We start from the raw sequence: 25091 nt of genomic DNA, 5'->3' as shown, positions 1-25091 counted from the left end.
AGGTGAAGGGGCTGGTTCATCCCTAGGGGCTGCCCATACATACACCAACCTATCCAGGTTAGGCTAGGTACATTTTAGAAAATTACTTAGGACGTGCATTTTACATATATACAAGTGCTACTATTGTTATGTGAACAGTTCCTGTTCATCTTATTAGCACTATGGTAGAAATGTATCTGCTATTCACTATATTGGTATTAGCAATTTTTTTTACATGCTTCTGTCTCCTGATTGTTGCAGCACATATGGTTTACACCAGGCTGCCGCTGGACCAATACATCCTTATTGAAAAGTCCTAATTGACATCCAGTGTGTTTTCAGAGAGAAAGAAGCACGAGTGTCTGAGCGAAACGTACTGTACTGTTTTCCACGTTCCCTGAGAAATCAGGTTTGTCATGTGCAATGGTTGCCAGAGACTACCTACTCCACTGTATAATACAGGGGGGTGGTAGTGGCACTGTAAATCGAGCTGGTCTAATGGCTGACATATCCTGTGGGGGTGTCCGAAAGCAGATGGGACACCAAGCCCTCAGTCTAAGTTATCCAAAACGCGCAGGTCCTCGGGGACTTCTAGGAACTACACGACCGTCTAGTTCTAAACCCCACAAGGAGGCCTATAATCCACCGTAACAACTGAAATGCATCACAGTTCTATATGAGGCTCCTATTTATTAAAAACAGTAATGGTTTACAATCGAGACCAAGCTCGTTCACTGGAATTAGGTGAGAAAACTGGACTCATATGTCTATTGAACAATCGCCTTGATCAACAACTAATAAACAGTTGATTCTATGCTTTGTTCTGCAAAACTCAATACCATGAATTTTTAACAGAGGAAAACTAGAATAGAAGAGGTCAGCTACTGCACTGCTGGTTTGAAAATCCAGACGAGGGACCTATACTGTGCACGTCGACCAAGACTATTGGCCTCGATATTGGCCTTGAAAACACGTGACGCCGAAGAGAAATAAATATTATTCGTGACGTTACTGCGTTCACGTGGATGTGGAGGATTTGACCAACACTTTGGGCCAGCCAATCTGGAACACTATATAATTGAGACTTGGGCCACCATTTTGGGCCACCTAGCTATGGAGGTTTATTGGATATTGTACAACTGATAAGCTCCTATGTTTAACGGACTCTATCTACCTTGTTTTGACTCTGGGATCTATTGACGCGCATAAATTATAACGATTGGACCGAGACTATTATAATTAAGCCCTGACAAAGTTCCATTCGGAAAGAAATGCGTTGGCTGATGTCCAATTTTAACTAATACTACAATAAAAGATATTCTCTGGATATATTTGGAGCCTATTGATTCTGTTCTGGTGCACCTTCCTTCTCTCTGCACATTTATCTATCTGGTTTACGGTGGCGTAGAAGTGTGGCGACCTCCGGAAGGAGTTGCACAGACTTTCTACATTTCTTTTTCAACCCAAGAACTGGGGTGCTAAACCGTGGTCAGCCGCACTTGTTTATTTATTTAATTGCTGCACTGCTGTTACTTGGTTTTAGTTTTTGTATTTGTATTTTGATATTTTTGTATAAAAGCAAAAATAATATGTGTTAAAGACAATGGCATGAGCTTTTGAGCACAGTAAACAGACACAGTTATGTGTTTACAAACAAACATTTTTTGGGCAACGGTGACACAGGTTCCATTATTCTCCCTATCTACTTAAGTATACTGTATAGAAGTATACTGGCATACTGTAAGGCCCTTTAGTTACTTGATTTTCTTTTACTTTATCTGGCAGCCGTCACACCGGGCGAACATTTCCTTTTATGCCATTGCTCCCTGCTCATGTGCTGGGCTAGGACAGGGAGGAGCCCAGTTGGGCCAGCCGGGAGTTGCACGGTGTGAATTCCTGAAACATTTTCTGAGTGCTGTGTGCCGTAGATGCGCAAATGAAAAGGGAAAAGCAGCACAGGTTGCCCTTTGGACAGGTTTTGCATAATGAGACTTGGTCACTAAGCGACCCATATATATGTAAGCAGGAAGTTCACGCAACAAGGCGAACCAGCTTTGCCTAAAAACATGTAGGAGAGAAAGGCTACAGATAAGCAACATAAGATTGAGCAGCAGCAACAGGAGGAAATCCACCACATATCAAGTGCTGAATTACAAGCTATGAGAGGCAGCAGACACTGCTTCAACTGAGTCTCAAGTAAAAAGGCAAATGGCGAGCCAGATGATGGTCAGGGTACTGTTCCAAAGGTGACCCACGTTATACGCTCACAGTTATAAGACCTACTGTCACACATTAGAGAGGTCTTGGGATTCGAGCACAAAACACAAGAAGGTTTTTTTCTCCCAGCACAGTGGCGCCCTGGTGAATGATTTTCCACTTAATGAGATCATAGAAGGGATAACTTGTAAAGAATGGAAAGATCGGGATAAATCTAGTATTCCACAATTTCTGAACAGGAGGTATTTGATATAAAAAATTGGCAATAATTTAAACAATTTTCAAGAAGACCCCAATTTTTTTCCTCATATAAAAAACATTCAGGCACATTTCGAAAGTGGTGAACGTTTCCCTCCTACTACTCTATCTTCACAGTGGGCAGAAATAAAAGCATTCAGAGAGGTGGTGGGAGACTTATCTATGATATTGTCACTGGTGCTTTGACTGCTAAAACATTTTAGGCTGAGAAAACCATTGGTGCCGAATCCAATCCCTTCATTGGATCTATAGATGGTTTTAAGGGATTTACAAGAAAATCTTTTGAACCGTTGAAGAAAGCAGAACTCATCTGGTTAGCTTCTAAAATATAATTCCTGAATATAGTAACTTCTGCAAGAACATTGTGGGAATTAGAGGATTGATTTCAAACTCTTACATGAGATTTTTTTTTTTGCATACAGTGGCATAAAACTTGATCTGAGATTCATCCAGAAGACACAGTCCCCTTTCACGTCCTTCTTGTTTTCCAACCATCCAAGAGGTAGAGGTTCCTTCTTCCCTGGATGTTAAGAGGACTTCAACAGTTTCTGAGCATAGGCTAGTGGAATGTCTTTAGAGCAGAGTTTCCCAAACTGTGGGTTGCAAGCTGATTCTTGGTGGATCAGGAAAGTCCGAGTAAGAAATAAAGATGCTTTTAAATTCTGTGTTTATTGTGTCACATTTGCGGTGTTAAACAACAGCCAGTTAAATGTAAGGCTATGTCTTCTGACAAGTTGCTGCTTATTCCTTTAACATGGGATTGGTATTTAGTTTTCCTTCTCTGACTGCACAGTGAGAGGAGTTTTTATAAATGAATTATATAACAGTCTTAAGATGTCATTTTTTTGAAACACACAACAAAATATAAATACCTGTCAATTAACTATATGCATTCTGCAGTTAAGAAAGCAAAAACAAAGTACATTTTTTTGTAATTCTGAAGTGTCCTGGAAACAGAGCTTTTAGTAAGATCAAAACAAATAAATCCAAATTAATGGGTGATGCACAAATGGTAAATATTCACAGAGACCTCATTTCTACATATTATCAATTGAGTGTTGTATGTTATGAATGTTATCAGTAAAACTGTATGTGAGTGTAGAGTTAGTGGCCATTTCAAAAGCAAATATGGTGGGGCATATTTACGAGTTCTGGCGCATCTCTGCATATCAGCAGAGATACGCCAGAACAAATGCGTCACACAAAACTACCCTTGCGTCACGGCAGATGCGCCGCATTTACAATGCGGTGCGCCGTGGCACAAGGGTAGGCAGATGCGAGACGCATCTCGTGACATAAGGGCGGCGCATCGCTGGAGTTGCGTCGCAAGCGCGACGCAACTCCAGCAATGCTCAGGGCCGCCTAATACTGAACATGCTGCGTCAGTCCTTACGCCTGCTTCAAGCAGGCATAAGGAATTGACGTAGCAGCGTCGCAGAAGTGCCTGCGTGAAATCTTGTAGATTTCACGCAGGCACTTTTGCGAGGCGCTCGAACGTCTACCCTGCGTGGGAATGCCCCCATTGTGGTGCTGGGCTTTATAACGTGATGCATCTCCCTTGATGCGTCACGTTGTAAATGCCTCGCAGGGATGCGCCACGTTGACGCCGCTGTTGCGTCACGCAAGGCGGCGTAAACGTGGCGCAAGGGGCTTGTAAATCTGCCCCGGTGTCTGTAAATGACAGTGCGCTATTGCATGATGCATTAGTTACATTAAAAGAATCATCCCTCATGTCCGTTAAAAATAGGTGGGTCGTGAAAGTTTGTCATTTTAAAAAGTTGGTTGTGGTTCTAAAAAGTTTGGGAACCATTGGATTAGAGGTTTACTAAATAGTACTAGGTGATTTTTTAGGTTAAACTATATCAGCTATTAGAAAACAACGAAGCGAAGCTCCAGCGCAAGCCAGCAAACCACAGGCATACACAAAGGTGACGTCCAAAGCTCAAGTTACTTATTAACTCGGAAATATCACTCGTTTTGTAAAAAAAAAAAAAAAGCAACAGCTGCTCCAAAGAAGTCAATAGGAGGAAGACAAAGACATAAAAACAAACAAGAGCAACGGTTATAATACATCACTGTTTTCACCCTGCACTGTCGCTCTCAGCACCCTTTCACTGATTTCATTTCCCGCTAATCTGATGAAAGGAGGAAGCTGACTCCAGGCCTTTGTTCCAGTATGGAAATAGGTGCACCTCCTCTAGTTCGTAACCTAAATTTAGGTATCTGTAGAAGTTTGCTGTAAGACGATCTTAAGACTCTGAAAAGAGAGTATGAAACAAAGTTATGAGACAGAAATCTGCGACCAGTTCGGTGAGAGGCCCTGTAGAGACTATGGCTAAAGATTTAAACGTAATGGTGCCGATTTACAAGCACCCTGCGCCACAGTACGTCACTTTTTGTGACGTACTGGTGGCGCATTTTACTGCTCCATATTTACATGTACATGAAAAGCCACCCTGCGTGACTTTTCATGGTCTTGTAAATATGGCCCCTTTACACGCAGCACTTTGCGAACCAGACACATTTCCAGATTTACGAGAAATCTGCAAATGCGAAAGAATGCTACGGGGAGGCGTACATTTACCCTCGTATTTTCCTCTTTCAATGCGTGCTGCATTCTACAGCACACATTGAAAGAGGAAATGCCTGTAGTGATTGTTTTTGTGCAGAAAGGTGCACCTTCCTGCACAAAAACAATCTCCCCACGACGCAGGCATCCTTGCACCATGGTGGAAGGGTGCCTGTGCCGGCGCATGGCTGCAGTTTGTGCGCCAGCGCAGGGGGAAGCACAGAGAACAACGTATTGTTGTAACTAAGTTCCATCCCTGTGCTTTGAAAGTGACTCAATGCAGCGCAGCCAAATGGCTTGCGGAATGCACTGAGTCACTTTCATTGTAAATCTGCCCCAATGTGTTTTTTCAGAGGAAACCAGAAAAGATCCCTTACCCCTTTGGTGGTATAACTACAATGGCTTATTTTGAGCACAAGTCTGACTGCAGCATTTTGGGCAACCTGGAGCCTTCTTATTCGGTATTGTGGCATGCATAGATAAAGACTGTTACAATAGTGTAGTCTTGAAGTGATTTAGGCATGAACTACGATTTTCCTTACTGCTAAAGGGAGAAAATCGAGAAACTTTTTTAGGGACTTGATCAAAGAGAAACCAGCCCTGACACAGTAACAACCTGATGACAAAAGGCTAGATCATTGTCAAACTTAACTCCTAGCCACAAGCTGAGGGGGTTTGGAAGTATCATTCGGCCACCAATCTATGGCAGAAAACTATTTACCATTTCCAAAGAGGACGATTTCCGTTTTTTCCAAATTGAACCAGGGAAGGTGACTTTCCCCCCATGGGCCAGGATGATAGATCCCCACTGAACTACTCCCAACAGTCAACAGTCGAAGGAAATTAACATTTTTAGTATCTTTGATGGTCAGGAGCTGGAAGCTCTGATTTCAAAGGATGGATGTGGAAGCAGGCAGGCTCTAGGCTTTTAGAGCTGAAGTCGGGGGAATTCTCAAATATACCACCACAATCCCATGGGCTTCTGACCCTCGTAGGCACCTTTCACACATCTTGGAGCAGCCTACTGAAGGAGCAAATGCAGCACATGCTCACCCTGTGAGAAATCCCCTGAAGTGCTCCTAGAGCTGGGTCTTATATCCTCTCCTTTTCACTTTGTGACTGCCAGGTTTATCAGCCAGTCCCCAGAGGGATACTTGGTTCACTAGCCACTGAGTGCATGTTAGGGGCTCCGCCTACCGCCACAAGAGGAGTGCGTTCATGAGACTCAGCATAGACACCTGACTCTGGAAACAAATGTCCACTTAGAATCCCATATATGTGTCCTTTCTCTAGCAGTGAGGCCTCCACAGCCTGGATACACCCCAGAACATGAGTCTCAATAAAAAGGGCTTCCATCCCAGGGCACTCCTGTGGCAAGCAGCAGGTACCCTATCTCCGTCGACATGACCTGAGCTCAAGGAACACTCACAAAAGGCTTATACAGCACACCCAATGGTGAGAGTGTGTACAGTGTGTGTAGTGTTAATCCCCAGAATCCCCCTCGACATGTCCTGGGCCAAAGAACGACGGAAGCATGGCTTGTTAGCCAGCCCTGTGCATGCTGAGGCTCTGTAGTCTGACTGGCACTCTCCAGCTTGTACTCATGTTCAGCAGAGGACATGGTTTTCTTTGATGTCTAAAGTACTCTCCCTCACCCCCTGCAGGGACCTGCCTGAGTTCTATCAACTCAAACAGGAATCAGGAGTGCCAAAGTTCTGTCACACAATTCAAGACTTTGGGGGTAACTGCAGTCCACTCTTTGAATGGAAAGGGTCGAACCAGGCAATCGCTGAGTCCGTCTTCCCAGCTACTCCTAAGCATACAGCAGAAGACAAAAGCTGTCGCAATCCCATCAGCCTTTCTTCACATAGGAAGGGCCTGCAAAGATGGGAAAAGGTCCTAGACATTTCTGATTTTCACATCATCTAATGGCACCACAAGATGCTACATGTTTGGCCACAGTGGCTGCCTCAGGTACTACTACCAGGCAACAAGAGAAGCTTCACCCAAGGTAGACCATCGAAATTATAGGATATTATATGTGTTGGACCAGGAATTGTCTGCAGGGTCACCCCAGATTTCTGCCTCCCTTTGCTGGGCCTGTTTTTGTTGGATTTTAGGACTATGCAATCTACTTCTGCTAATCAGTGGTAAAGTGTGTGTGCTCTCCCTTGAAATCATGGTAAATTGGCCAACAACTTATAAGAAAATGATATGTTCCAATAAGTCACTACTATATGGTACTACATGTACCCAGGGCCTGTAAATTAAATGCTACTAGTGGGCTACAGCTCTAATCGTACCACCCACTAAAGTATCTCTGTAAAAGATGTCTCAGGCCTGCTACTGAAACCTGTAGTGCAGTTTTAAACTGGCATTTCGATCTGGCAAAATAAACCTTTTGCCAGGCCTAAACCTACGTTTTATTATTTATAAGTCACTCCTAAGGTAGTCCCTAAAGGCATCATATGGCAGTGTGCAGGGATTTAAAATGTAGGATGTGTGTTTAAGTTTTACATATACAGGTAGTGAAAAACACCTACAGTCATTTTTCACTTCAGCAAAGCTATGTCTTCCCTAGACTAACACTTGGTTACCTTATTACACTTAATAAGTGATAAATTCAGTTAAAGGACAGAGAGAGAAATGTGTCTTCACTCATTTGAATTGTCATTTAAAATCCTCTTAAATGGTAAACTCTAGAAATTTGGCATTTTTCTGCCTAAACCAAATGTGCATTTCTGCCAGTGTCTAGGCTCCCATGACTGTGAATGGCTCTCCTGTGGTGTGCTATCTATTTGTTCCAGATATGGTGCCTGAGTGTAGAGGGAGTCTTCCAGACAGAATGTCTGCGGAGGAATTATGCCCTGCCCCGATTACACTTCAAACAACCCTACCTACAGCACACAAAAAGGAACCTTGCATCAGGCCTGCCCTTGCCTTCGTCCCCCTAGACAGTTTGAAGCCAACTCCAGGGAAAGGTGAGGAACTAACAGCTTCGGTGTAGGCTAGGGATTGCCCCCACGCAGAGGCTGGCACTGGGTAATAATGTGGCACCTACAGAGCCTCTCACCAGAACACTCTTGGACCTGACAAAGATTCAGAATAAGGACTGCCTAGGAAGACTGGACCTACTTAGATTGAACTCAGGATCGCTAAAAGTGACTCCAACGGTCAGTTGGTTGACCTTCTGTTTGAGTTACAGAGGCACCACAAGCTTCAATAGGCCTTCTGTGCAACTACCCAGCTGACCAGCACCAACCGGACCTGCCTGAGCCCTTATACTGACCTCTACTGGTGTGAGTCCTGATCCCCAAGAGGTGCCCCCTAGCTCCTGCACCCTTCCCTGACATTAGAGTCTACTCTGCTGCTTCAGAACAGAACTTCAGGTGAAAATCCAGAACTTTTGGGTTCCAGGTGATTGGACTCTTCTCACCAAGAAATGAGTTTCTGCAATGCCCACTAATGGAAAGCTCCAGCAAAGACTTGCTCTTTCGTCAGCTATGACTGTCTGCGTCAGCAACGACTGCTGAGTCGCTCACCAATGCGAAGCTCCAGCAACGACCTGCTTTTCATTCCGAACAACTTCCACCAGTGCCAATCATCAACGAGAAGCTCAAGCAAAAACCTGCTCCTCGCACCGACAATGTACTCCTCGCTGGCCCCACCAACGAGAAGCTCCAGTGAAGGATCCCAGCTTGTACACAGACTCACAAAATGTAACCTTTTCACTGGGATGAACCTGGCCCTGTATCCGACTTGAGCTCCATTGTCGTCCGCATGAACTGATGACTTTGATTGGGTCCAGCGCGACCAGATACCCACGATTGGAGCTTTGTGGGCACTATTTTCACATAGCAATTTAAAAATTCATAACTTTGGTTCTACTGGATTTTTGTGGGTTTGGTGTCATTTTATTTATCACTTTTTACTCTATTTTTCTAAAATTTGGGATGTTTCTTGTGTTGTATTTTCCCTTAATTACTGTTAGAGTGCTGCATAAATACTTTACACATTGCTTTTAAGTTAAACCTGACTGCTTTTGAACCAAGCTACCAGAAGATTAAGCAAAGGTTTTATTTAGTGACTTTTGTGGCTCACTCTGACAAGGACTGTGTTTGTTATTTTGGTGGGAGTCTCAACCCTCTCAACTAATAACCCAATTTCTCACAATATGCCAGAATGTTGTCATCCTATGCCAAGCTATATTCATTATTTATAATAATGTTGCTTAAATATTCTAAAGTGTGGCCAATTGCGTTAGGGTGCAGCTCACTTTTTTTATGGTGCTGCTAAAATGTGATACTTATTCTTAGTCTGAAATGGAGCTGTTTGGGTAACATCTGCCTGTCACAGGTGATAATTGCTAATGAAACAGACTGGTGCTGCACATTACGCCTTGGACTGTTCTGCATGTCACGGATGCTGCTTAGGGTGCACAGGCAGCTGTGACAGAGGTGCACAGTGAACTCAACTTAGCATTAAGAATTGGCTGGTTTTCAACATTTTTAGCTCTTCTATACTTACTGTGGGGGCATATTATCAAGCAGGGCATTAAAAATTATCATCGCCATTTTAGCGGCAGAAAACTGCCGCTAAAGGGGCGATATTGGTCTTGATAATATGGCCTTGTGAATTCCAATAGAAACCCATGTTCTGGTGTGAACATGGGCTTCTATTGGAATTCTCCAGGGCATATTATCAAGCCCATTATCGCCGCTTTAGCGTCAGTTTTCTGCCGCTAAAACGGCGATAATTGTAACGCCCTGCTTGATAATACGCCCCCATGATCTTTGATGTCTGATGAAAAGAACAACTCAGAATTAAGAAGACATACACTGGGAAAAGAGAAAAACTCAGTATTTGGCGTCACCTAGTGCTGTTGCAGCATCAAGAAAGAACAGATGCAACCTTCTGTTTTAATATTAATAAATATGCTATAACAGGTCTAGTGGGGCCTCACAATGTGAGTGGGTTTGGGTAAAGAGTCTTTGTTGCTCTCTCCTTGTTGCTTTTGCTTGCTCCCCGTCAAAGTAAAGTTTGATGATGAAAAATAAATCCCCAAAAATGAGTGCGTGGGTCGACCACCTGTAATCACAAGCACAAATTAAGTACTGCATATGTGCTAACAAGCAAGGAGTATGGATATGGGTTTGCAACTTTAGTTATGACTGCTTGGGGCATTTGGGAATAAACAGCCATTATGGCACAGCCGTGGATGCTCATCCCACTTCCTACACAGAAGGAAGGGGGCTCTACTGTTGGACTCAGCATGGTTGAAGACGACAACCATTGTAGGATGAGGAGGATCCCACTGGACTTCGTTTCCAGCAGCTATTTCTGAGCCGGATCTGTGATCCAGCTGACCCAGAGGAATATGCCGAATTTGTCCTGGTGTACTTTTTCGACACCAGGACAAAATTCAGGAGCATCCACACGTTGTCTCCTTTCTGTGCAGTGCAGTAATGTGCAGGGGGACTTTCTTATTTTCTCTTCTAGCCTCTTCTAAAATAAAGGTCTGATTTCAAGGGCCATCACCCCTTCTTTGATTCAAGTATCATCTGGCTGGGAGCCATCTGGACCCTTACAACTAGATGCCAATAAAATGGAAGGAAACAAAGCCACTCATCTTATTACTTTACAGAAACTATAATTTGGAGGCAGGTTTTTGAATTTGTTCAGCACCCGATGTCAGAGATGTGCATGCCCTCTAAGAATGCCAGTTTTTTTTATATGTGTATGAGTGATTACATAAGTCATGATTTAAATAGCAGTTACTATTTTTCTTTTATTTAATTATTTTATATCACTACTCATCACAGTTTGGGCTAATAGAGAGCAATACATCAAACATAGAGTCAACAGATCATAAGTGTGAAAATCAATGTACATGAAATGGTACAAAGGAAATGAGGGTTATAAAGTGTAGGAGTCACATACCGCCCATGCTTGTAGACATTATGGGCGTGATTACGATGTCGGGTGGAGAGCCTCCAAACAGCTGGTTACACTCCAACCACAGTATTACAATGACGGTGGTCGGAGGGAAACCTGGGGGGGGGATTCCGCTGACATCAGAGCTTCGTAAACACTCATGATCCCATAACGACAGTGGAGCCAGCCTCGGCTCTGCCGTAGGGATTATGATGTTAGTTTCCAATAGCCTTTCCATTTTGGCCTTTCCGACATTGAAAGGCTGTCGGAAAGTGTCTTTGGGGGCTCCTAGCAGGGCCCCATTTCCCCTTAGCCTTCTTCTGTGGTGCCTTTGGCCCCCTAACCATCCCTGCACAGTGTGGCAGGCACAGCATAAGCTGCCATTGAAAAAATAATGTTTCTGACTGCCCATAGAGCATTTGCATCCAAATTGTGCGTTTGAAACCGCCGACCTATGGTCGGGCGGTTCCAATCCGCAACGGTCCGCCCAACATCGTAATCAGGCCCTATATGTTTATTTAGTGGACTGAAAAGCTGAGGGTGGACAGAGTAATTAAATGTATTTATCTGTGAAAAATTGTATATAAAGTACATTTGTAATATTAAAATGTTTGTTTCGCCATGTCTGCATCATATCAAACTTGATAAATGTAAACCTAAAGTTACATTAAATATGTAAAGATGCAAGTTCGAGAGTATTAAGGGAAAAAAGAGACAAGTCAGTATTTAAAATGGGACACAGTTATTGGGTTAGTCTGTACTAATAAAACCCTGTTACTAACTAAAGGAACCTTTCTTTGTAAACTTGCCATAACAACAGATTGAGAAAACAACAAGGATCTAAACCCTTGACTTGCAGTTTGTACGCAGCTTTTGAGTGAGCACAACAACAGGTGTTTACTAATTCAATATACATTAAAAATGACAAATACCTACCACCCAAGCTATTCTAATACCTTTGGGGTCCGGGAATAGACTTAATTTTCACACATGTAGAAGTGTGATGGTTAGTAGGTGTGTTAGTAGTGCCATTTGCAGTGCTGGCAAGGGCAATTGGTGGTTCAAGTTAAAGTGGCCTCCTGAAGAGGGCCCTGGCACTTCTTTAAAAAAAAAAAATTAGGCACTGGAACAGTCCAGCCCGAACTACCAAGCCAGGTCCTCCCTGAACCGGAACACAAGCAACCCCCAGGACTGGTATCACCCTAGTTATGGACTCATCAGCCTGGTACAGCTTGGTTCCAGGGACACAGTGAGCATGGGACCCACGTCTGGGCATACCCATGCCACTTACGGCGGTAAATGAAACACACAAAGGTGATGGGAGGCTACTTATATATAATAAGTCTAATACTGGTATAGCTGGGTCCAAACTGAGGTGGCATGGTTTCCCAAACAATAATGGATCGAAAAGCGGTTCGAGTGATTGATTACCAGTGGCTGACATTAATTCAAGCATTTCACCCATTACTGTTTTTATGTGTTCACAATTTGTTTGAGGCAGGTTTAAAACAAAAATGTATAGGTTAACTGTCAGACTCTGCTTTTTATGACTCCGCCCCTCATAAGTCCACCTTTTTTTCTTTCTTCTGCCACAGCTTGACCCCCAATTTATAGATTCCCGGAGTAATTTATTTCCAGTTCCAACACTGTATACACCCCATGGCCAAACGAGGCGTGCGAAGACATTAAAGGTTAAATAGGCGATACGTACTGTTTAATGGAAAGTTAAAAGGCTCTACTGCCAGGCGCCTATTGCCCATAAAATTATCCACCCACGCCTTTACTTAAGAGTGAGGTTCTGCTATTTCATCTTTCCAAAAAAAAAAAAAATAAGAAAACAGCTCTACTAATAAACGGTAGTGCCCGTTTGTTTGGGAAAAATACCCCTGGCATCTTGAACAGCTGGCTGGGTTGAACGATTTACATTTTCATCTTTAGACAATACTGCCACCTAGAGCTTATACTAGGAAACACAGTTAACAGTTCCTGGGTTATAAACATATATATATACGTCTGAGCTAGTTAGTTGACTTGAAGGTCATAGCGCTAAGAATGTTTTAAGATTTTAAAAGCCACAGCGAGGGATTGAGAACCAAACTTGACAAAAGGGCGGTCCAAACCTTTATTGTACTGAGTGAATGAGAGTAGGAATAGAGAAGAGCTATTGCAGAGCAGAGAGCTTAGACAATTGGAGTTCTTTCTCCCAGGGTACATCTTTAGAAAAAAATCAGGGAGGCAGTACATCTTGAAGCACATTTTTCTAAACTCAGTAGCTAAAAAGCCACATATTTTCGAAGACTCCTATGGGGATCTTATGGAATATATTACAGTACTTTAAGGAGCGCCATTGTGCCATTTTATTCTGTTGATTTCTTTCAACTTTTGTAATTTTTACTTGTAATTTTTACTTTTTTTCTTTGTTTCTCAGGTTTTTTGTGGCAGGTTGTCCCTGCCAATTGTCTCTTAGCACTAAGAGGACCCTCCTAGTGAATGTTTTGTTTCAGTAAACTCTGGAAGTCTGGCACAATATCCATGTGCAGTATTCGTCTGCAAACGCAAACACATTTAGATGAGCATTAGAAAATTGTGAACCCAAAAGAAAAATCCTGCAGCAGACAAATGTTTATGCCACAAGAGAAATCATGCTGATACATTATGCTCTAGGTAAAAATACCCTTTTTAAATATTGTGCTGCAAGGAGAGGTTGATGCACTAGCTGGGCATTCTATCAATCTCCCAGAGTTGCTGCAGGCTAGCCGGCTGCCCAGCTAGCCTTGTGAGTACCCATTCAAGAAGCAACTCATGCCCATGCAGGTCAGCAATGAAATCTAAGGCTCAGATTTACTAAAGCCTTTGTGTTGTCCTTGCGTCGCCTACAGCGTTAGTAAAATATACAGAGCCGTGCAAGGGGCGATTTGTGCCACCTGGTGTGGCTTTGTACAGAAAGGTAATGCACCGCAGCAGCTTGCACTGCATTATGTTATATTAGGAACTGATAGGTGTTCCATGGGCATTCCCGTGAAATCCACCCATGGATCTGACGCGATTCCAGATTTCCAAAGGTTTGTTAGTCTGGGATTGCGACAGATGATGGCGCTAACAAAGAAAAAAAACATTCTTCTCCTCATTATTGCCTCTTTCTGCACAAAAACAATTCTACCTGTAAAGCAGGCAACCGCTTAATATGGTGCAAGGGTGCCTGCGTTGGGGATAGGCAGCGCACAGTGGGATACATTGGGATAGAGCAGTAATGCTCCATATGTTTGTAAATATAGTGCATTTTTGCTCTCTCTCGTTCATGCAATGGAGCACAGCAAGGTCCCTTGATACGCTGTATTGTGCAAAATAATAGTAAATATGCACAAAACCAATCCTACCTGTAACGCAGATATCCTTGCACCATGGCGTAAGGGTGTCTGCAATGGCGGTAGGCAGAAATCATGTGCCAGCATGGAGTGAGAGCGGGAATGCGCCATATCTATGTCAATATGGCGCATTCCTGCTCTCACCATTTGATGCAGCGCAGCAAGCTGTGGTCAGGTGTGCCAATTGTAATAGTAATTCTATGCGAAAATTTGTGAAGGAGGTACAGAACTGTCTAAATATTGATGGGCGAAAGTAAAAGAAAATGCACTGCTTATTGGTGAGTGGGTGTGGTAAATGTAGGGGGTGGTAAAGAGAAGGAGATGTATAACATAAAAACTCCATGGATTTTTGCAAGTGTCGGAGTGCAGAGAAAACTGCCATTCGTGCTGATCTTCCTGCCGCTCGAGTAGAAATTCTACCTGAACAGCAGCTCGAGCTCACGAACTTACCGTTGGTGAGTGCGGGAAAAAACTCCACTACTCTAAGCGAAGCAGAGTTTTCTTCATCTGAGAGCTCCACAGTGCACAAAATTCTGCGAACGGAGCTGAATTCACCGCCCAGGCCTAAAAATAATGAAAGATTTTCTAATCATTCACAAAAAAATCATTGTTGTTTCTCATTTCTCTGATAGAGCTAACAAGCATTGGCAACACCAATAGATTGGGCTTACTTTGTTTAGGTGCCCGACCATTAATGTGTGATATGTCTGGGAATAATATCAGAAAGCTCACAGAGAAGCGCCGAAATACTGGTAGATTGTTATGCTAACACATGTTTTTAGTTTCCATTTTTTAAGTCACACCCTTAAATATATAAACCACACCACTTGGAAAGGATTCCTAGATAGGCTTCTTAGACCACACCCCTTTTGGAGTCCTCCCACTTTTTTCACACCACTTAAAGTCCCAGATAACCATTATGCATCTGGCACATGGTATGATTCATCTGTGCTAACACAGCAAGCAGAAACGAAGACCCAGTTCTCTCCAGTACAAACAACATAAACTGAGTGTCAAGATGGCACAAGACCAATAAGGCCCCCAGTGTGGCATCAGCACTACAAGAAATGTGGTTAAAAGGCGGCTGTGGTGCAAACACTCTGAACCCAACTGCATTCATGCGAAGCTGAGGAAAGAAAAAGATAGTTTAATAGGCAAAACTAACAATCCAATAAGCACAGACAGAGCAGGGACCATGCTGCATGACCAGCGAGTATCACCATTCATTCTCACTGAGTCGATAGGACTGCTCCACAGTCCATCACGACGAGAAGGGCTACTTGCTGTCACTGAATTGCGATTTTAAGCTCAGCAGGATATGACATAGTGTACACCACTCCTAGTGCCAGTAGTTTAGTCTTGATACCAGTAAAAGTCCTTATTGCATCCTGGACCACAGTAGTAAAGGTATATGGGGACAGCCAATCAACTGAAGGAGAATTCTTGGTGTTCTCTGGACAACTGAACCAGTGTATCTCAGTCGCTGCAGTTCAACAGCAACAATAGTCCTGAATAGTGCTCCCTAAGCTGGCACTGACGCAGGTGATCACTACAGTCGCTCAACCACAAACACGACAGAGTGGTGCGATTTATCAAGCAGCCCCATCAACTAGGCCTCAAAGTAGGTCTCCATCTGCCCTGTGGTTGTTGATTCAGTAATGCCCAATATACGAATATCATTATGGTGGCAACTGGTGTGAGCCTTTAGGGACTAGGCAAGGTGACTCCTGCCAAATCAACTGAGAACTGGAGCTAAGGAGCGGGTACCTCAGGGTGCTGGCCTGGGCTCCCATCAACAGAAAATGCAGGAAGGAAGGCTAAAGAGGCGAACCCCTGTGCAACGGGAAGGCACTGACAATAAAATGCCAGCCATCATCAGCTAAGAGTGCTGAGAGGTAGGGGAGAAAACCTCATGATTGGTGACAACCCACGTGGGAAGGCAACAGAGAACCCTAACAGCCTGTGACAGCTTGCCATCCTCCTGGTAGTCGACTGACTAATATGGCAAAACTTAGCGGTGGGAACATTGGAGAAAACTGGTGAAGAGCCGGGAGGGACCCTCACTTGATTTTGGGGACCATTGAGCAATACAGTTATCATCAAATAAGCTTTATTTGATTTAACAAGCAAACCATAAAAGCACAAGGTAAAAAAAATGACTAAAGTACATTTTTCAGCTAATACTACATCAATAAACTCAGACATATGAATAGGGTTAAATCAATAATAAATTATTTAAAAAGGCAAATACTAGATACCTGGACCATGCCTCCTAAAACTATTTTATCCACACCGCTTTCTAATTACCAGCGCCCCTCTTATATAATGTAAGACAGCAGGACAGAGATCAAGAGAATCCAACGCATACAGATAGCTACAACCAGGGCTCTAAGTGGGTCGGGTCTCAGCGGTGCTGAGCACCGGCAGTTTTTAGGTCCCGCTAGAGTCAGCACGCATGCGCTGCTCTTGCGAGAAATTAAGTAGGTGCTTTTGTTAGTGCTCTAGGCTGGTGATCAGCTTACGAGAACACGCACAAGCGCGCGCGACATGCACAGCACTTTTTGCCGTCGCGCGCACGTGCACACAACTCGCATTTTTTTGCCAATGCTTGCTCACACACAGTGCTGACAGTAACCGGAACCAGCAGAGCGAGCAACGTCAGTGCGTGAGATGCAGAAACAAGACTACAGTGAAGGGTCGTGGACATAGAAGTAGAACACTTCAGCCCTACGAGTGCTCTATATCGATCAGCCTCTAACCCACCCCACCACAAATTATAACAAGAGTAAAGGAACGATTCTAGCAAACAAACAATTGTTCTAATTTCTTTACCCAGTGATCTTCAATTGTAGAGCTTGCAGCCGTTATCTTTGTGACGGAAGTTGCACTTTCCATATGTTGTTCTACACCTGCACAGCAGAGCAAGTAGGTTACCATCTGTTGCCAAATAAGTTATGCATGTCTTTAGAGATGAGCAATGTCCTTTTTTGACCCTAGTTTTTGTTCGTCATTTTATCGAATGGTGCAATCTGGGACTTGTAGTTTAAAATTTACTATTAAAATTAAGTCTTGCAGTACAACGAATTTCTTGCTCAAACGCCAGGAATGACACGTGTCATAAGTTGCTAGTGCCACATGATGGGAAGACTCGCACCTCAGAGTTTTCGTAGGCTCGAGGTGTTACCAGCTTCGTTTTTAGAGGAGTGCCATTGTGTTAGAATGTAGCAAAACAAACTCACCGCCAGCCTTCAGAGCCCTGTCTTTCTTCTTGCTTGCTCCCTGCCTCCGCCCCTCCCCCGCCTTCCCGCTTACAAGCCGTATGATATTCTAAAATGCAGTCGGATTGCGGCCAATTAAGTAAAACCGAACACATTACCACATGTGTTCGTTCTTCGTGACAATTTTAGGGGGAAGATTTATGAAAACAAATTGATATGTAAGTTGGATGCCCCACCCTCATTCTGCTGCCAACGATTGATCCCCAAATTTTGTGACCGTAGGGTATTTTCTTTCAATTTGTAACACTGGCATTATGAACAAACCAACATTGGCACTCCCGTAAAGGCCTCGAGCGGAGGACTTAGTTCACTCCCAAAATAGGCGCTGCGAATATTCGCCTCTGTAGCATGCATTTTGGCTGCGATTTTACTGGGCTGTTCATTGAATTCAATAAAGCAAATGTAATAAAGCATCCTGCGCCGTAAATAAATCGTCTTAAAGGAATTGACCAGAAGATAAATGGAAAGAAGAATGATAGCTCCTTCTTGCAGATTGTTTTTAATAAGCATGTTATTTACTTCCATCAGCGCACTGCAGCAAAGTCTGCGATCGCACCTAGCCAGTCAAATCTGTTCATGTCTCCCCTAACCTGCCCCACCTCTGTCTCTGGGAACAGAGATTCCCTGCAGACATCCGTTTTAAAGCTCGAGAAACTCACAAATTCTAAATTAGATTAAGTAACGAGAGCTGGAGTGGAAGGTTCGAACACAATTTAGTGCTTTATTACATTCGTGCCATGTATCAGAACTAGGTGCTGTCTCCTGAGGCGGAAGCCGGGAGAATTAGGTTGTCATATTTTTAAAAAACTGTCATTATTATTTTGCATTTCCTTTGTATTTTGCTGAGATTTGAAAGCACGCAGACCTACCTCTCCTTATTCGTCACCCGCAGATTCCCCCCACAGCCAATTAGGCGCTGGGACGGGGAAAAAGACGCCGCCATATTGGGGGTAGACCCGGTTGCCGCACTAGCTGTTGGGACCTCCCGACCCCTACCCGCAGTATTTAAATCGCGCAGATAACCTCGCGCGTTAATCAGAACTAGGTGCTGTCTCCTGAGGCGAAATCCGGGAGAATTAGGTTATCATATTTTTAAAAAACTGTAATTAATATTTTGCATTTCCTTTGTATTTTGCTGAGATTTTAAAGCATGCAGACCTACCTCTCCTTATTCGTCACCCGCAGATTCCCCCCACAGCCGATTAGGCGCTGGGACGGGGAAAAAGACGCCGTCATAATGGGGGTAGACCCGGTTGCAGCACTAGCTGTTGGGACCTCCCGACCCCTACCCGCAGTATTTAAATCGCGCAGATAACTTTGCGCATTAATCAGAACTAGGTGCTGTCTCCTGAGGCGAAATCCGGGAGAATTAGGTTATCATATTTTTAAAAAACTGTCATTATTATTTTGCATTTCCTTTGTATTTTGCTGAGATTTTATTCGTCACCCGCAGATTCCCCCCACAGCCAATTAGGCGCTGGGACGGGGAAAAAGACGCCGTCATATTGGGGGTAGACCCGGTTGCAGCACTAGCTGTTCGGCCCCTCCCTCTTTTTCTGTGTATCATGAGTACCTTATGCCGGCCACGAAGCGGACGCGCGCAGCGGGCGCGCCTAGGGCAAGCCTGTCTGCGCCCGTCCGCGGCCGGCCGGGGCCAGGGGCCACAACCCCTGCATCATCTGCTGGACAAAAAAGGTATTATAGCTCTGACCTTCTTCTTAGCATGAGGCCTACTGGGGAAGCTAGCTGCGCGCACTTTTATTACCCTCTAGATGTGCCTGCGACTTGCTCCTATTTTATATATAAGCTGAACGCCACACAGTACCAGGATGAAAAGTTGGATATCAATATGCTGCTTTTAAATTGTAGGTCTTTACCTAAACACAGTCTAGAAATTGCACTCCTGCTGGATGAATATATGCCAGACGCAGTTTTTCTAACAGAAACCTGCCTGATGCTAGACTCCGAACCCGATGTAGTACAAGCAATACTGCCGGGTTATCAGATTATGCGGAAAGATCGCGCCCTTGGGAAAGGAGGGGGCGTGGCAATCATTTTTAAAGAACAGTACCTATGCTGATGTACCTTTGATTCTATCACAGATTGTGAAAGCATGTATTTTTTGTATTGATTTCTCTCCGAATAACTGTTTTTCGGGCACTCTTATATATCGCCCCCCAGGCCCTCCAAAGCAGTTTCATAAGGCCTTACCATCTATTGTCGCTGATTTGGTTACCACTCCCGCCAACTGGGCGATCTCTACATTCATTTCGACACTGCCTCTGATCGCACTGCCGTGGAGCTGGCGGGCAGTCTAGCTGCATTACAACTGGAACAACTGGTTGTATCCTCTACCCACATTAAGGGTCATCTTGTGGACCCAGTTTTTAGTAACTGCACCGAGCTTAAGGTAGGCTCGACTATCGGCCTCCCATGGACTGACCACTTTTAAAGAAGCCGAACTTAGATCCCAGCAATTTTAACAACTATCACCCTATCTCTCTGCTACCCTGGGTGAGTAAAATCCTAGAAAAATATATTAATTTACATCTAACGAACTTTCTTGAGAGTAACCAACTGCTTGATGCCACCCAGACGGCTTTCCGCCCGAGACATGGTAATGGAGACCCCTCTACTGGCAGTCACTGAGGAAACCAGAGGGATTCTGGATCGAGGGGGATCAGTGGCAGTGGTCCTCCTCGATCTGAGCGCAGCGTTCGACACGGTTAACCACAATATGCTATTGTGTCGTCTCCTTAGCTTGGGAATTTCAAGGATGGCTATAACCTGGCTCAGATCTTTTCTAAGCAGCAGGACCTTTCAGGTCTTTGAGGGAGACATTGTCTCCTCCAGTAAACCTCTGAACTGCGGGGTACCGCAGGGCTCATCGTTGAGCCCTACGTTATTCAACGTTTATATGAGACCACTGGCTGAGGTCATCCGTCCATATGGCATTAAGGTCATTACATATGCGGACGATACGCAGCTATTGGTCTCCCTTGCGCAGGAAAATGGCCAGTCAGCACGGAATGGTCTGATGACTTGTCTGGAGAAAGTAAAAAGTTGGAGGACGACATACTGCCTTAAGCTTAATGGAGATAAAACTGAGCTGATGCTCTTTGGTCCTCCTGCCTTGCTCACTAATAACTCCCTTTGGCCCTCCAGCCTGGGCACGCCACCCACACCTAAGGATAATATAAAAAGCCTGGGTGTATGGTTGGATAAGACTTTGACTTTTAGCACCCAGGCAACCAAGCTATCGACAATTTGCTTTGGTCTTCTCAGGCTTCTGAAAAAAGTTCTCCCACTTCTTCCTGTGGAAGCTAAACAGATAGTCGTCCAGTGCCTGATCCAGTCTCGATTGGACTTTAGCAATGCCCTGTACCTAGGTGCACCCGACTATACACTGCAGAAACTGCAGATCATTCAGAACTGCGCTGCACGGACGTTGCTTCAGTTGCCCCGCAGGATGTCAGCAAAACCTGGGCTCAGGAGCCTACATTGGCTCCCGGTGAGGGAAAGAATCACTTTTAAAGCGATGTGCATCTCCCACCAAGCCTATTGGCAGACGGGCCCGGCGATTAGCCATGCGTTGATTACGCCATATCACCCCAGTAAACAACTTCGCTCAAGTCACGCCTTTCTGGCTACAGTTCCCCGAGTCAGGAGAACCAGAGCAGGTGGTAGGTCGTTTTCTTACAATGCGGCTAAGCTGTCGAACTCGCTTCCACTCCAACTTAGGTCCAACCCCAATCTGCTTTCTCTCCGTAAGCAACTCAAGACTTTTCTTTTTAATATACATAACTGATTCTCTGTGACGACTGTGTCTGGCAGGAAGCACCATTTCTTTTCTGTACCGCTTGGACGCCCCAGGGCAGCAACTGCGCTCTACAAATCCCCTTTTCATTTCATTTAATTTCATGTTGTCTTGAGAAAATGGTGCAGGCATTGTGGTTTACCTGAGGTGAGGAATGTGGCCAAGTGCCGACCAGGCTGGCGGCTATGAGTATAGGTCATCAAGAAAGCATAGTTGATAGCTCTTTAAGTGGGAACGCACTGCATGTGGGAATGCACTTCCGCACCTGCGCTTTTCTCTCACTGGGACTGTGCCATAAGTAATGTAGCGTGAACTCTGCCAATGTAGCTTACAAGGAACTTGATACACCCACGGTGAATGAGACGAAAAGCAGCTTGTTTTATTTTGTGCCTAGGTGAAAAGCGCTAATAAACTAAATTAATATTGCTATACCCAGTGGATTTAAAAAACTTGACTATTTTGTTTAACGTGGTAGAGCCTATTGATAATTTTGTATGGTTCTATTATGCTCTATAATTACAAGCGGTAGGAGAAGATTTTTTAAGGGAATGAAGACTTAATAACATCTTAAATCTATCCGTTCAGTAATAAATGTTGCTGGGACTGGGCCTATGGTTATCCCCCTTAACCTGCTGCCTGAAGTCACCTATTGCAGCCACCACTCCTGCATCAGCGTGTATTTGTTACAAATGTGCAGGGGTCGAGTCTGCCCTACAAAGGAAAACCTGAAATCTCGATGAACTATTCTGTGCCACTTCTGCAATCAATTGCTTCGGATTCAGAACTGTTCCTTGTGTTAAGGATGATGATCTGTGTGTATTTAGGTGTCTGTACAGCAAGAACATAGCCGAAGGTAGTGGCGCAATGTACCTCGCCGGTGTCCTAGATTAGTCATAGATCGTTTGCCGCAAAGAAGGGGAGTTGTTGGATGAGTCGAGAGGAAAGGCGCTTTTAACGTGTTGAGAGTTTATTCTTGGATTTTGTCTTTTGTCTGGCAAAGTCCTAGTTGTCAGTTGAGACCTGCTAGAAATGGTTACATTTGTCAGCCAAATAGACATGAGTACAGTACATGTTGGTCTTGTGGATGATGTGGTATCGCCCTCTATCTATCTATCTATCTATCTATCTATCTATCTATCTATCTATCTATCTATCTATCTATCTATCTATCTATCTATCGCCCTCACTCTATCCATCGCCCTCACTGGATCTATCGCCCTCACTCAATCTATCGCCCTCACTCTATCTATCCCCCTCACTCTATCTATCTATCGCCCTCACTTTATCTATCTATCGCCCTCACGCTATCCATCGCCCTCACTCTATCTATTGCCCTCACTCTAACGCCCTCTATCTCTCTTTCTATTGCCCTCACTCTATCTATCGCTGTCTATTTCTCTATCTAGAGCCCTCAGTCTATCTATCTATTTCCCTCACTCTATCTAACACCCTCTATCTCTCTATCTATTGCCCTCACTCTATCTATCTGTCTATCTATCTATCTATCTATCGCCCTCACTCTATCTGTCCATCTATATCACTCACTCTATCTATCGCCATCACTCTATCTATCTATCACTGCATCACTGAACGCCGCAGCATAACTCGTCGCCACCACAACATCACTGAGCGCCACCACAGCATCAATATGTGCAACCATTCAACAACTGGTTCAAATATGTTCTCTCAATGTTTCAAGCTTTATTACAAATGTCATAAAAAGATGTTCATATTTCACTTCTGTTCTTGGTTTTTCGTCACAATAAAACACACTGAACATAATCTACACAAAAGTTATTTACAAATGTTTAAGCTATTGCCATTATAAACTACAATAACTTTTATTTAAGTATTAATTATTTAAAAAAATAAAAGCCATTGTCATTTGTAATATCAATACATCTAAGTCACGTAAATACAACACATATTGCATTACAAATGCTATAGGTGTCACATTTGCGAAAGTTATAACTATTGGCATTGTAAATGACAAAGCTATTAATTTCGCTATTTTCAAAACCAACACATAAATAAAAAATTTGTCATTTACAATACCAATAGCTCAAACTTTCCTAATGCGAGACCTATTGCATTGCAAATGCTTGTTTAAAGGGGGGCTCGAAACAGGTCCCTATTGGGCTCCGTTTTGTGCCCAGCACAGGCGGTCCGTTTTTTTCCGGACTGCAGTGACAACAGGCACATCATGTGCGTGTGCTTACACTGCTCAGTTCTCACTAGTGGAGAAGTTACGGCATGAAGTCATGCCAGGTGAGCGTTGTAGGGGAAGGGAAGCCCTTTAAAGAGAGTCCTTTTCTCTCTGGATTTCCGTTCTCTTTTTTAAACTCAGGAGTAGCAACAGTGTCATGGTGTCACCAGGGCTTTAGGTGTTTGTAGGGGAAGGGAAGTCCTTTAAAGAGAGTCATTTTCTTTCTGGATTTCCCTTCTCTGTTTTAAACTCAGGAGTAGCAACATTGTTGTGGTGTCATCAGGGCTTTGATTGGAAGCTTTTCCAATATTATATACAAGCCATAGTTGCTGCTTATTTTTCTTATGAAACCAACAACCATTGACAAACCCAATATTTCTGACTTGTAGGTATCATGTTACTTTTTGTATCCTATATCTCAAAGCAATGACAGAAACAGCTAAATACAAGTTGGGCCTCACACTATGCTAAGCACAGATTTTTAGCTTACGTGTTTTTCAGCCACACCCTTAATTACATTAGCCACACCTCTTTGAGAGACACCCCAGTTTTTTCATCCCACTTAAAGCCCTTGCTAAAACCTTTTTCTTTACAAACAATGCAGGTGTGCCCTCAACAATAGCAACAAAAACTGTTGCTCTTGGGATTTTATAAAGTGCACCAAACAGAATAAAGTGCATTACAGTCATTAGAAGCAGTGGCAAAGTGAAGCAGGCCACATGGACTGATAGTAGAGGACAGAGATGAATGCAGATGTGGATTAGTACATTATACATCGGGCCACCACTATAAGAGTAGAAAGGCCTGACCATGGGCAAAATAACTCTTAAAGGGACTGGAAGACTGCTTGCATGAAATGCCTGGGTTTCACTTAATGTGGCTCACACAGTGGAAAACATATAAACATTTCAATAAGGAGACAGCGACTCACATGCGAAAAGGTACATGTTTACATTTCTAATTCAGTCACATGAGAGCAGAGCCAAAACTAGGGACATTAGAAATTTCTTCTGCCAAATGGGGTAACAGAAACACATCAGGGAACCGATGTGCAGAGAATGGTGGCAAAAATGAGAGCTGTTTTCGCTACAGCAAACCTGAAAATGTTCCTTTAGGACTTCGAGAAATCCCTGAATGAAAACCTGCACAAATTGTAGACGGATATGGGAAGGGACAATGTAGAGATAACGTCAGAATATCAATCTGAAAGCAGAATCAGCTAAAAGCCAATTACAAATATTGTTTTAAGTGGCCCACACACCACTATCACAATCTGCCACCTAGAATCTCAAACGAAGGCCCTCAAGGTGAAACGTGATCACCTAGAAAACAGCTCCAGAAGTAATAATATCTGCATCAACAACCTATGACCTACCGGAGGGGGCAGAAGTGGAGAACATTGTGGATGTGTGAAAGAACTGTTCAGAAGCAACCTGTCCATCCAACTGACTCACCAGCTGGCATTAAA

This window comes from Lissotriton vulgaris, chromosome 3_1 (genome assembly GCF_964263255.1).
Source record: "Lissotriton vulgaris chromosome 3_1, aLisVul1.2, whole genome shotgun sequence".
NCBI classification, from domain to species: Eukaryota; Metazoa; Chordata; class Amphibia; order Caudata; family Salamandridae; genus Lissotriton; species Lissotriton vulgaris.
This window is presented reverse-complemented; position numbering follows the sequence as displayed.